This window comes from Leopardus geoffroyi, chromosome B1 (assembly GCF_018350155.1).
Source record: "Leopardus geoffroyi isolate Oge1 chromosome B1, O.geoffroyi_Oge1_pat1.0, whole genome shotgun sequence".
In the NCBI taxonomy this organism is placed as follows: Eukaryota; Metazoa; Chordata; class Mammalia; order Carnivora; family Felidae; genus Leopardus; species Leopardus geoffroyi.
The window spans coordinates 33596031-33605890 of NC_059327.1; the positions used below are offsets into that span (position 1 = coordinate 33596031).

Here is a 9860-nt window from a genome sequence, read left to right on the forward strand (position 1 = left end):
AATTCACTAGGGCAAGAGCTGGGTTTTTGATCAATTAAAAGATCAATAAAATTGGGGCGCCTGGGTGGCGCAGTCGGTTAAGCGTCCGACTTCAGCCAGGTCACGATCTCGCGGTCCGTGAGTTCGAGCCCCGCGTCGGGCTCTGGGCTGATGGCTCAGAGCCTGGAGCCTGTTTCCGATTCTGTGTCTCCCTCTCTCTCTGCCCCTCCCCCGTTCATGCTCTGTCTCTCTCTGTCCCAAAAATAAATAAAAACGTTGAAAAAAAAATTAAAAAAAAAAAAGATCAATAAATAAACTTACGGCCAAACTGATCACGAAAAAGGAAGAGGAGATACAAATTATCAATATCAGGAATCATATCGATGTCAGCACTACAGATATTATAAACATCCAAAAGGAACTGGGGGTGACTACAAACAATTGTATGCCAGTAAACCTGAAAATCCAGATGAAATGGACAAATTCCATGAAATATAAAAATGACCAAAATTGATACAAGAAAAAGCCAATCTCAAATAATCCTATACCTATCAAAGAATTTGAAATCATTAGATAGATAGATAGATAGATAGATGATAGAGAGATGAAAGATAGATAGATAGATGATAGATAGATAGATATAGAGAGATGTATACATCAGTATATGTGCTGCCGAAGCGAGCACTGTATACATCAGTATATACATCTATATACTTTTCCTCAGACTTGTAGGTAACTCAAATGATATCACTGACGAATTCTACGAAACATTTAAAGAAGTAAGACCAACCTTACACAAACTCCTCCAGAAAATAGATTAAGAAGCACTTCCCAACTCATTTTATGAGAACAGAATTACTTTCGACCTAAAGCCAGACAAAGATACAACAGGAAAGGAAAACTCAGACTAACATCTGTCATGAACACAAATGGAAAAAAAAAAAAAAACAAAAAAACATTACCTATTGGCAATCTAATCTAGCAATGGTATAATATAACCTAGTGTAAAAAGAATAATACCTTATGACTAGCCACGGTTTATTCCAGGAAGGCAACATTGGTTCAACATTCCAATGTCAATCAGTGTAATTCATCATATTAACAAATTGAAGGAAACACATGTGATATTTTCAATAGATGGAGAAAAAGCTTTTGACAATATTTAACACCCATTATTAAGGACATTTATGAAAACTTTATAGCTAACGTTATACTTCCCTAAAATAAGCAAGAATATCTGCTCACACTTATTGGCAGATAGAAGTTTTAGACAGCACAATAAGGCAAAAAATTAAAAGGCTTGCAAGTTGAAAAATAAAGAGTAAAACTGTATTTATAGAAGAAAAAATAATGTAGGTAGAAAACCTTAAACGATCTTCAGTAAAAGTAATAGGACTAAAGTTAAGTTCAACAAGTTCATATTTAGAATACTTATTTACAATATTTACAATATTTATTACATACTTATAATTATCAACAAATAATTCAAAGTGAAATTTTAAAGACACAATATACAATAGCAACAAAAATCATGAAATAAATAGGATAAATTTTTAAAAATATGTATGAAATTGATACACTCAATATTAATGTTATAAAACTTGGACAAGAGAAATTAAAGGGACCTAAATAAATTGAGAAATAAACCATATTTATATAAAATTGTTACAGTGTCAATTATCCTGACATATAAGTATTTCCTACTCTTATTGTCAGTAACAAATTTTTATGATTGTCATATATACTTACGTTATCACATGACAAAAATGAAATGACTCAGACAAATACTAAAAATCATTCTTATACCAGGCATGGCTAGAGGCTTATGCTTTTTTATGATAAATCATCTCTTCTAAAGTTCTTGAACTGTGTGCCAAGGCATAAGAGGTTGTCACAACAAACTCACGGTATATTTTAGCTTTTCTAGGCAAACGCAGTGACTCTGTATCTATCTGATGTGAAATATACCAGTTAGAAGTAGCTTACAATTTCAACAATGGCTTGTGCTACTTTCCTTTGATGATGTGTCTTTGTGAAGACATCTACAGTGGACATCACTGTAGAGCAGGAAATGAGAATGATGGTGTCCAAACTCATTCCAGGCTTTAAGAAGTTTAGACAGGCCTAATATTAATTGTGGTTATTTAAAGTGAAATGAAAGTACCAGCTTATCCTTTTAATAAACATGGATCATGCTTTTCAAATTGCTATTAAGTTGTCAGCACATAATGCTTATTATGTTGTTTGTACCTAACTACTCAATAAGCAGAACTGTTAAGTATTTCTTTAGTCATGGGGACACCCTGAAAATGATTGGGCTACAAAAGATGCAGTGAATCAAGAATATCTGAGAACTATGGAACCAATCATTTTTAAAGTATATCTGTTAGGAGGGTGCCTGGGTGGCTCAGCCGGATAAAGTGTCTGACTTTTGATTTCAGCTCAGTTCATGATCTCACCATTCGTGGGATTGAGCCCCACATTGGGCTCTGAGCTGACAGTGTGGAACCTGCTTAGGATTCTCTCTCTCTCCCTCTCTCTCTGCTCCTCCCCTGATCACTCTCTCTCAATAAATAAATAAATAAATTTTATGGGGTACCTGGGGGGCTTAGTCGGTTAACCGTCTGACTTCGGCTCAGATCATGATCTCACGGCTCGTGAGTTCTAGCCCCAAGTCAGGCTCTGTGCTTATAGCTCAGAGCCTGGAGCTTGCTTTGGATTCTGTGCCCCCCTCTCTTTTTCTGCCCCTCCCCTGCTCGCACTCTGTCTCTCCCTCTTTCAAAAATAAATAAACATTAAAAAGAAGAAATAAACTTTAAAAGCATAGCTATTAGTGATTAGTACAATCAAATCTGTACTACTTTAAAATTTTTTTTTCAACGTTTATTTGTTTTTGGGACAGAGAGAGACAGAGCATGAACGGGGGAGGGGCAGAGAGAGAGGGAGACACAGAATCGGAAACAGGCTCCAGGCTCTGAGCCATCAGCCCAGAGCCCGACGCGGGGCTCGAACTCACGGACCGCGAGATCGTGACCTGGCTGCTCGAACTCACGGACCGCGAGACCGTGACCTGGCTGAAGTCGGACGCTTAACCGACTGCGCCACCCAGGCGCCCCAAATCTGTACTACTTTAGAACAGAAGCAAATTTTTCTCTGAAGGATCACACATTAAATAATGTAGGCTTCGCAGTCCATATTTGGTCTTCGTCACATATCGTTCTTCATTTGCATGCTTGCTTGTGTTTGCAGCCCTTTAAAAAGTAAAACGAATTCTTGGGACACCTGGGCGGCTCAATCAGTTAAGCTTCTGACTTTGGCTCAGATCATGATCCCGCAGTTCCTGAGTTTGAGCCCGTGTCGGGCTCTGTCCTGACAGCCCAGAGCCTGGAGCCTGCTTTAGATTTTGTATCTCCCTCTCTCTCTGCCCCTCCCGTGCTCCCACTCTGTCTCTGTCTCTGTCTCTGCCTCTGTCTCTGTCTCTGTCTCTGTCTCTCTCTCTCTCATAAATAAATAAATATTTAAAAAGGTTTGTTTTTTTTTTTAAGTAAAAATAATTCTTACCTCACAGGTCATTCCAAAACCAAGCTACCAGCCAGTTAGAGAGCACAGGCTTCAGTTAGCCAGCCCCTGCTTTAGAAGCTTGAGAAATGCGGCTCATTTTATGGCTCTTGTTTGGTACAAATTTTGTGATCCAACATAATAAAAACACTGATGCTGGAAATTGCAAAACGCTTTTAGTATGACCGAATGCTAAGATATTATTTTTTACATTTTAACGTCACAGACATTGGTTATTGTTATTCTTGCAATTGCTTCTGCCTAGGTGAGGGTCATCAGGAAGTTACCATTGCCTGAGACAGCATGAACTTGATCACAGACATCTGTGTTATTTCCACCTCATTTGTGTTCTATTGTTTGTGCTACACATGTTAAGTTTAATTACTGTTTAAAATATATTCAAAAAAGAAACAAGAGTGTGGCAAGAACATGGGAAAGGAAAAGAAAAGCCAGAAAGTATGAGACCATGAAGCCAATGCTTAGTCTCTGAGATCAGAGGCTTAAAGAGGAGGGTATATTAAAACCTAAAAGGAAAGAAAAGAAAGATCCCAGTGGACACTCAATGAAAGAGAAGTACCTCAACATCCTTCTTGCTTATTCTTCCAATATAACGCACAGCTAGGCTCACCTTACCATGGCCTGGTTGGTATCAACTATATCAACTTTTCCATTAAAGCCAAACCTGACTTAATACAGTCAATGATGGACTGTCCATATGACAATTGTATCCCCGATATAACTGACTGTGTCATGACTGAAATTGATCAATTGGGGCAAAAGTATCCAGTGGCTCTAAGGATTGCCAAGGATCCAAGATTTGAACAATTACCAGGCACACACATACCAACTATGTAGATGACTGCTTAGTACAGACAGTAACTCAGCACAAATGTTACATTGTGGCCACCGTTGACCCCGGACCTTAAATGAAGGATTCAGAAAATCCCTGAAGTTCCCATCATATACATTTCTAACCACAGTTACAATATGGAGTGGATGCCAATGATTATGGAGCTCCTTGTTCTCATTCTTAAAAGATAGAGTTGACTTCTTCGGCCTTCCTTTGCCAACCCTTTCTGTTGCCAGTTCGTATAGCAATACGCTATAGCATTATTTATTCTACTTACATGGGGTTAAATTCTCTGACTTTTTGATGTTGTTTTGAAATTGATATTGTGTGTCATTTTAAATTTTGTTGCATCTTTTTATAAATCAGATGATTTCTCACAGAAAACCTATCTGCAAAAAAGTACATAGTAATTTGTCACCGATAACAAAATCTTACTGTCCAGAGGTGTTTTATTGACCTTCTCTTCACCCAATGCATGTGGGAAGGATCCCTACCACAGGGCTATGGGGATGGCCAAACCACGGTACATGATGCTGGACAGATGAGGTCAACAGCAGTGTATTCGTCATGCGTACTCACAGCCTGGGGCAGGGGGACGCTGTGCCATGCAGAACCACGTAGGGGTTGCATTTGGGAACAAAGTGAAAGACCGGGGACTGTGGGAAATAGACTTAGTATCAAGAAAATAAGATGCTCCCTGATTCGTGGCGGAGGATGTGATTGGCTTGTTTGAATAACTTCACGGGCTGGCAGGGAAGTCAAGGAAAAGAAGCAACTGTCTGGTCTCTGTAATAGGAAACCTATTTGGCTATGGGTCCATCTGGACAGGAGCAGAGGGAGAACGGAAACTTGCAGGTAAGCCATTCACGTTCCTCCCTCTCGTCTCCAAATATCAAGGCACACGTAATACTGGGCCTCACTTTCAGGTTTTAAGCCACAAGAGGCAAATAACCTAACAACATGGTTATGATCGTTCTATTTGTCTATGTAAATATAAAATATATACCTTTTCAATAGGTATAAAATGAAAAATTCTAAGTGGAAAACCAGGATTGTATCAGAGATTAATTGAGAGTGTTTTTTTTTTTTTCTCATAGGTACATAAAATAACAGTCGATTTATTTTATTTTATTTTTATTTTTTTAACATTTATTTATTTTTGAGACAGAGAGAGAGAGAGAGAGAGAACATGAACAGGGGAGGGTCAGAGAAAAAGGGAGGCACAGAATCTGAAACAGGCTCCAGGCTCGGAGCTGTCTTCACAGAGCCCAACGCGGGGCTCGAACTCAGGGACCGCGAGATCATGACCCGAGCCGAAGTCAGACGCTTAACCGACTGAACCACCCAGGCGCCCCAACAGTCCATTTTAAAGTCAGTAGAGTCCCAGATCGAATTGAAACATTGGTAGTTTGCGTCAGCACCATGTGGTAAGACAAGTTTACGGAGACTGTGTTGTTTCGTTTAAATTTAATCTCACACACACAGCACCATTAATTACATTTGCTGAAATGGTGCCTGCGTAACTCTGTCAATTAAGTGTCTGACTTGTGGTTTTGGCTCAGGTCATGATCTCACGATTTGTGAATTCAAGCCCTGCATTGGATTCGATGGTGGCAGTGCAGAGCCTAGTGGGGGTTTTCTCTCTCTCTCTCTCTCTCTCTCTCTCAAAATAAATAAATAGGGGCGCCTGGGTGGCGCAGTCGGTTAAGCGTCCGACTTCAGCCAGGTCACGATCTCGCGGTCCGTGAGTTCGAGCCCCGCGTCAGGCTCTGGGCTGATGGCTCAGAGCCTGGAGCCTGTTTCCGATTCTGTGTCTCCCTCTCTCTCTGCCCCTCCCCCGTTCATGCTCTGTCTCTCTCTGTCCCAAAAATAAATAAACGTTGAAAAAAAAAAATTAAAAAAAAAAAAAATAAAAAATAAAATAAATAAATAAACTTAAAAAGAAAAAGAAAAAGCACATTCATAGCCAAACCAGAAGTTGTATAATAAGTAATGTTACAGTGAAAAATACCAGATATTAGAATAACCTTGCTAAAAATTAGAAGCTACTGATAAGATCCTGGTTTTACACTTAATTAAAGTACTAGCATCAAAAGTTTTGTATAAAGTCATGGCTACGCTAGAACACAGAGAAAGTTGTTAATTTTATTAAAGTAAGCTTTAGGATAGCCAATGTTTAAAATATTTTGTTCAGGGGCGCCTGGGTGGCTCAGTCGGTTGAGCATCCGACTTCGGCTCAGGTCATGATCTCACGGTCCATGAGTTCGAGCCCCGCCTCGGGCTCTGTGCTAATGGCTCAGAACCTGGAGTCTGCTTCAGATTCTCCATCTCCCTCTTTCCCTGCCCCTCCCTCGTTCATGCTCTGTCTCTCTATGTCTCAAAAATAAATAAACGTTAAAAAAAATTTAAAAAAAAATAAAATGAAATATTTTGTTCATAGAACTGAACTAACCAAACACACTTTCTATATTAGACTAGTGTTTACTGGTTGTACAAATAGAAAATTATTGACAATTAGAACAACTAAACCTGACAATAAAATTCAGTCGAAATTAAATTCTTTGATAACTAAACAATAGCAAATTGGGATAAACAAATTAATCATTCTCAAAATGGCAGAATATAAACAAAAGAACTCAAGGAAAGACAAAAAGTAAATGTAAAAATAAACATACTCTGGTGAGTGGGGAAAAAGAATAAAAGTGTAAAACATCTCAAAGGACTTTGCAACAACATAAAGCACAGATATATACGGTTAACGTACACACACGGATAAATACATATATATGTCCTGATGGCTCTTCATTCCTAACACAAACTTTTTTATATTTATATTTATATTTATAACACATATTTTATAATAAAATTCACAATTAGAAAAAATGTATATTGATATACGTGCTTAAAAATATTTAAGTACTGCATTAGAGAATTAAGAAGAAGCTTTTGACTTTGATACACAGATAAGGAGGAAATAAAAATACAGAGACAGTCTTCATAGGAAAAAATAACTTAGTCAAATATGTCTAAAGCATAAGGAGGTAACACAGAAAAAATTCAAACAAAACATGCCAGTTATAAAAGTTAAGATAAATAAGTCAATCCCTCTAATAACATAAAGGAGAAAGAAATTCAGAAAGTGAATCTGAAACTCAATTTACTTTTAAAATCAAAACTTAAAATGATACGGATAACAAATTGCTAGCCAAACTCACACATGAAAAAAAGGACTTTAAAATATCAGTAATGTTAGTATATAATTTTGGTGCAGTGTTAAAAGAATATGCCATAATCAAATAGGATATTGTCCATCTCAGGGATAAAAGTATAATTTGATTATTTTTAAATTTTTAAAAAATGTTTATTTATTTTTGAGAGAGAGGGACAGAGTGTGAGTGGGGGAGGGACAGAGAGGAGAGAGAGAGAGAGGGAGACACAGAATCTGAAGCAGGCTCCAGGCTCCCAGCTGTCAGCACAGAGCCTGACACCAGGCTCGAACTCACCAACCATGAGATCATGACCTGAGCCGAAGTCAGACACTTAACTGACTGAGCCACCCAGGCGCTCCTCTCTCTCTGACCCTTCCCCCACCTCTCTCTTTCAAAAAGGAATAAATGTTAAAAAATAAAAATAAAAAACAGTGTAACTTTATTAATTTACATATTCAATATAATTGGCCATAGTAATATTAAGTGTCACATTCGCATTTCTGTTTAAAAAAAAATCAAACTTGATATAGAAGAATTTTTTCTAAGCAGAAATTTTTTGGTGGAGGGAAATAAAACCTAAGGTAAAGACCTTGAATTCAGTAATAAAATAAAACACTACCACACACTTTCTAATTATCATCACATTTTCACATTTAATATTCACATTTTCTAGAATCTTTAGCAATTCATAAAAGCAAGGGAAAAGAAACATGATAGAAACACTAGAAAGAAACTACTGAAACTGATGCAAGAAACCATGTGAATCAAACCACAGTAAAAAAAAACCGCTGTGCATCCGCTAGGAGGGCTGTAATCTGGAAGGCAGATAATAACAAATGCTGGTAAGGATGTGGAGAAATCGGGAGCCCCATACACTGCGGGTGGGAACATAAGATTTACAGACATTTAGAAGATCTACGATAGTTCTTTGAAAAAGTTCAGCACCGAGTTACCATGTAATCCAGAAATTCCGCTCTTAGGTATGTATGTACCTGTGTGAGACGAAAATATATGTCCACACAAAAGCTTGTACAAAAATGTGCATAACAGCACTATCATAATAGCCAGAAAGTGGAGACAACCCAATGCCTGTCAAGCGATGAATGGGCAAACAAACATGGTGCATCTGTATACTGAAATATCTAACCATAAAGCAGAATGAAGCTCTGATACATACATACAGCCATGATCCTTGAAAACATTCTCAGTGAAAGAAATGGAACACAAAAGTCCACATACTTTATGATTTCACTCATATGAAATACCTAGAATGGGCAGATGTATGGAAACAGAATACAGACTCTGCAGTGCCAGTGGGCAGAGAGGGGGTAGGGAACAGTGAGAGATTGGTCATGGATATGGGGTATCCTTTGGGAGTGACTAAAATGTTCTGGAATGAGTGGTGCTGGATGCATAACTTTGTGAATATCTTAAAACCCACTGAACTGTGCACTTTAAAATAGAGAACTTGATAGTATGTGAATTCTTGCTCAATAAAGCTATCGTTAAAAAAACAACCAAAACAACAATAAAAAACTATACCAGGACTCCACCTTCAGGCCAAGATGGAGTGATAGAGACTGAATTTACTCTTGTGGCAGACACAAACAACCGGAAAAAATTCATTAAACAATAGTTTTCAAGAATTTAGATTTTTGGCAATTGAGGACAGTGATCCCAGACTAAGAAACATGGAGGTGAGCCTTACATTTGCTCCAACCTGGAGGGATTTCCTGTGACACGGCACAAGAGGGAAGGCTCAGGCATTGTCCAGTAGTTTCCCTGAGTCATGATGATGTCTAAGGAGACCAAAACACCCAGAGTTCTAAGGGCAGAGTCTTTGTCCTAAAGCATATGTCCATACAAAGCCTTATACATAATGCTTATAGCAGCTTTATCTGTAATAGCCAAAAAATTGGAAACAACTCAAATGTCCATCAGTAGGTGAGTGAACAAATATGTTGTGATACATACATACAATGAAATACTACTCCGCTTTAAAAGAAATTAATTATTAATACATACAAACAACATGGGTAGAGCTCAAGATCTTTGGTGTCGAGTTTTAGCAATATTTTGTTTCTTGATCTAGTTGCTGATTATGAGGGTATATTTGATGAAAATTCATGTGATAAGTATACTTTTCTAAATGTATATTTCAATAAAACAAATTTACAAATCAATGACTTTTGGGGGTTTTGGCAATAGCTAGTTTAAAACTAATACAAATAAAGACCTCACTTGAAATAGGAAAACAATTACTC

The 9860-nt window shown here is 37.7% G+C and overlaps 1 pseudogene; it reads left to right on the forward strand.

Moving 5' to 3' along the window:
* The first annotated feature begins 3979 nt into the window (after positions 1–3979).
* On the forward strand, positions 3980–4571 carry LOC123596341 (annotated as a pseudogene).
* Positions 4572–9860: the final 5289 nt, after the last annotated feature.